The sequence below is a fragment of the Perognathus longimembris genome, unplaced genomic scaffold, assembly GCF_023159225.1.
Source record: "Perognathus longimembris pacificus isolate PPM17 unplaced genomic scaffold, ASM2315922v1 HiC_scaffold_5346, whole genome shotgun sequence".
NCBI lineage: Eukaryota > Metazoa > Chordata > Mammalia > Rodentia > Heteromyidae > Perognathus > Perognathus longimembris.
In genome coordinates this window covers 4,127-8,613 of record NW_025960763.1, presented here as the reverse complement: position 1 = coordinate 8,613, position 4,487 = coordinate 4,127, and the positions used below count along the sequence as shown (strand labels likewise).

Here is a 4,487-nt window from a genome sequence, read left to right as displayed (position 1 = left end):
GCTGTTTCATGATTTTCCCGCGGTGTGACATGATTTGCTGTGTGATGATGTGACACATGGAATGTTCCCCCAAACCCTATAATAATCCTGCTTTCGATTCAGGTCCTCTGTGGCGGTGACGATCATGAGCCCAGGCTTGAGCTCGCAATAAAGACTCTCGTGTGACTACATTGGCTTTAGGCTCCTTGGGGGTCTGGGGACCCCAGAATCTGGGCATAACAGACTGACACAAAAACAACAACACAAAGTCTGAGATCAAGTGGTAGAGAGCCAGTGGAGTAATCCATTTCAGCAAGCAAGAAAGCCTACATTCAAATCCTGGTACCTGAAGACAGAAAGAGAGAGAGAGAGAGAGAGAGAGAGAGAGAGAGAGAGAGAGAGAGAGAGAGAGAGAGAGAGAAAATTATAACAATTACGTGCAAGTTAGGTAAACTAGATGGAAAAAATGTTCAAGTTTCTAGGAACACTACTCCTGTCAAATCTAACTCAAGAAAGCCAAGCAATCGTGGCTCATACCTGTAATCCTACCTACACAGGAGGCTGAGATCTGAGGACTGCTGTTCGAAGCCAGCCATACCAGGAAAGCCTGTGACACTCTTATTTCCAATAACCTACTAGAAAAGGCCAAAAGTGATGCTATGGCTCGAGTGGTAGAGTGCTAGCCTTGAGCTAAAGAAGTTCAGAAACAGCCCTCAGGCCCTGAGTTCAAAGCCCAGGAAAAGGAAAGAAATTAACTAAAAGAATAGCAGTAAGTCTGAATATCTACAAGAATAAGAGAAATTGTATCTTCAGAACTAGGCCACTCAACACAGAAAAACCCACTTTCACACACATAGAAAGTTGTTTACCTACATTTGAATCACCACAATGAATGATGTGTATGGTAATTTAAGAAACCATATGCTATAGTAATTCAATAAAACTAAAAATTGTGAAACTTTTTTCTCAAATATATACTACATTTTAGTTGATCATCAACTAAACCATCTTTAGGTCCATCTGCTTATATTGTGCAAGGGGTCAGGCCTCATACTGAGTCTGTCATACTTTTGTCCCCAAAGTATGACATCTTGCATTACATTTAGGAACTAGCAGTTAAAACAGATTTACGGCTTGACCTGCCACCATGTCTCCTGGTCCATGTCAAACATGGTGGATTTCTTCAGATCTCTGTAATCCCCATTTTCCACATGACAGATCTTTCTAGTCTATTCTTCTTTATCTCAAGATGCTCAGTCTAACTATATTTGAAGTTAAAATGTTTTCAGGTACCTATGTGAAACACCAACAAGTAATAACACTTTGTTTTTGTGCTAAATATTGAACCTTATTTCCAAGTTTAATATTTGTGCTCATTATATTTATAAAATTCATTAGGTAATGAAGAAAAGTTAACTATAATTCCTGTAAAATAGGGTGAAAACATCATCTTCTGGTAGTTCTTTTACTGTTAATTAGACAGCAATGGTACCTTTCCTTATTCATTACTTGTTTACTGAACTAACAGCAAAAGATCATTAGGCCTTCAGAACAACATTAAAATTTTCTATAACTTTATTTCAGGTTCAGGCAACAAACTCATGGTCTTGCAGAGGTATCACTTTTGAGATACTCCCATGCCCCCCCCCCACCTTTTTGTGTCAATTTCATACAGATTCTTACAGAATGCCTTTTATTATATAATAATTTAATAATTTTAAAAATAAACATTCGTGTAGGGTGCTGGTGGCCTATGCCTGTAAACCTAGCTACCCAGGAGGCTGACATCTGAAAATCACAGCTAGAAGCCAGCCCAGCAGGAAAGTCAAGAGACACTTATCAACAAATATCCACCTGAAAACAGAGGTGGAGCTATGACTCAAATAGTGCAGCACTAGTCTTGAGCTAAGGAGCTCAAACAAAACAACAAATGCAAAAAGCCTGGGCTGGAGGCATGGCTCAAGTGGTAGAGTGCCAGGAGAAGAGGCAATTTAAGCAAGCACAAGGCCCTGAATTCAAATCCTGGAACCTGCAGAGAAAGAGAGGGAGACAGACACACAGACAGACACTGGATTCTATGTGCCAATTCCATAAACTAGAGTATTATCCTTGAACAAATGAGCTCAGGGAGAGTACCCAGTCTGAGTTCAAACCCCACGACTCACTGATAATAGTAATATTAATAATAATAATAATAATATCTAAAAGCTTTTATCCATGAAGGATGCATGGCTCAGCCCATGAGGTTTAATCGGGTTTCACACTTGCAAGGTTCAATCAGGAGGATTCAGGTTTAAGGCCAGCCCAGGTAAACAGTTCATAAGACCCCATCTCAAGTATTAGCTGGGTGGGGTAGAGTATGCCATCACCTCATCCATGTGGGACGCTGAGATTTGGATGGTTACAGTGAGAGGTGAGTCTTGACACAAACAATATCCTAAGACGCTACCTTAACAACAACAACAACAACAAAACCCCTCAGCATCTTGGATCACATCTGTCATCCCGGATACTTCAGGAAATATATAATAGGAATATCAGGGTGCAGGCTGACCGAGGTAAAAAGCAAGGCTGTATCTCAACAATAACCAATATGAAAAAAAACTAGGGCATGTCTCTAGTCTTACACCCCTGCCCTAGAGGGTGCAATGTGAAAACCAAGTGAAAGATGTAGGGGAGTCCCCACCTTTTTTTTAGTCCCCTAGAAACAGCAGGCTTAGCCAAGGCCTGGGGAAGGGCAAAGCTAAGTTGAATAACAGGAGCCAAAAACAGCTTGAACTAGAGCTGCTGACCTTCATAAAAGAAAGGAATGAGGAAGGCCACTCACTTTACATGTTTTAGTTTAGGAGAAGTTAATTAAGAAGTTAAATGGGAACTTCCTCTTTTCTGGCTAGAAACCATGGAGGGTGCCCAAGAAAAGAAAAAGAAGGCTCCTGCTGTGCCAAAAACCCTTCAGAAAAAGCGAAGTAATGTCCCTGAGCTGAACATCAAGTGCCTGAGAAAGAAATGTGCTGAAAAGATGCCTCGAAAGGCCAGGAGAAAGCTCATCTATGAGAAGGGCAAGCACTATCACAGGGAATACGGGCAAATGTACAGAACTGAGACCAGAATGGCTAGAATGGCCAGAAAAGCAGGCAACTTCTACGTACCTGCAGAACCTAAGTTGGCATTTGTCATCAGAATCAGAGGTTTCAATGGTGTGAGCCCCAAAGTCCATAAGGTGTTGCAGCTTCTTCGGCTTCGCCAGATCTTCAATGGTACCTTTGTCAAGCTCAACAAGGCTTCAATTCATATGCTGAGGATTGTGGAACCACATATTGCATGGAGGTAGCCCAAACCTGAAGTCAGTGAATGAGCTCATCTACAAGCATGGTTATGGCAAAATCGATAAGAAGTGAATTGCCTTAACAGATAGTAATTTGATTGTTCTCTCTCTTGGTAAATGTGACATCCTCTGTTTAGAGGATCTAATTCATGAGACCTGTACTGTTGGAAAACGCTTCAAGGAAGCCAAGTACTTATTGTTGCCCTTCAAGTTATCTTCTCCATGAGGTGGCATGAAGAAGACTACCCACTTTGTAGAAGGTGGAGATATTGCCAAGAGGGAGGATCAGATCAACAGGCTTATTAGAAGAAAGAACTGAGGTATCCTCCATGCTATTTTTTAATTGGGTCTGTTAATAAACAGTGATGCTGGCGCAAATTAAAAAAAAAGTTAAACAGGTAAATGCCAATCACACCCAGAACCAAGAGTTGTAGTGCTTTGATTGCTTTGTTTACTGGAATTGTAATCCATCACTGACTGCCATTCTGCTTCTGTATGTCTGCTTGTTTGCTTTGCTTAACTCATCTGACTACCTGTGTGTGGCACATGTGCTTTTTGCCTTAAGAACCCAGCCCTGCTGGAACTTGGGGTGGCACTTTGCTCCCCAAATGACAAAGTGTGGCTCCGTGCAGTAATACAGACTCCTAGCCCTACTTAGCTGAGTCAGTGGTCCTAAATGGAATCCAACATGCAGAACATAGAGTCTAAATCCCAGTGCTACAAAAAAACAAAACAAAAGAAAATTATGACCGAACTGTAAGATTTGTAATAAGATATTGGTTTAACCAAATTACAAAAATGATGGTTTAGTGTAGAAGTAAAAACCTTGAGTGACACGGGTGTCTCTGCTGATGAGCACAAAGGGGCTCAGTACAGAGAAACACGCACCCAGGAACACAGAAGTGTCCATCAGCCACTGACATGCGCTTCCTAAGTAGACCACTCCAAACGGTGCAAATGGCAGAGAGGCAGTAGAAGGAGACGAACATGCTCACCAGGGTCAGGATGGTGCGTGTGGCCCTGGCCTCATGGTCAGGTCTTTGGGAGGGAATGTGGCTATGGATGTGTCGGACCCTCTCCTTGTGTCTGTGCAGGACAAGGACCATGGAGCCACTGCCCAGATCATGAAAACCAAGCATATAAAATCCATGGAAGAGAATAAGACTAGATGTAATAAAGTTGC

The 4,487-nt window shown here is 41.8% G+C and overlaps 1 pseudogene; it reads left to right on the top strand.

Moving 5' to 3' along the window:
- Positions 1 to 2,878: 2,878 nt before the first annotated feature.
- LOC125345156 lies at positions 2,879 to 3,623 on the top strand (annotated as a pseudogene).
- Positions 3,624 to 4,487: the final 864 nt, after the last annotated feature.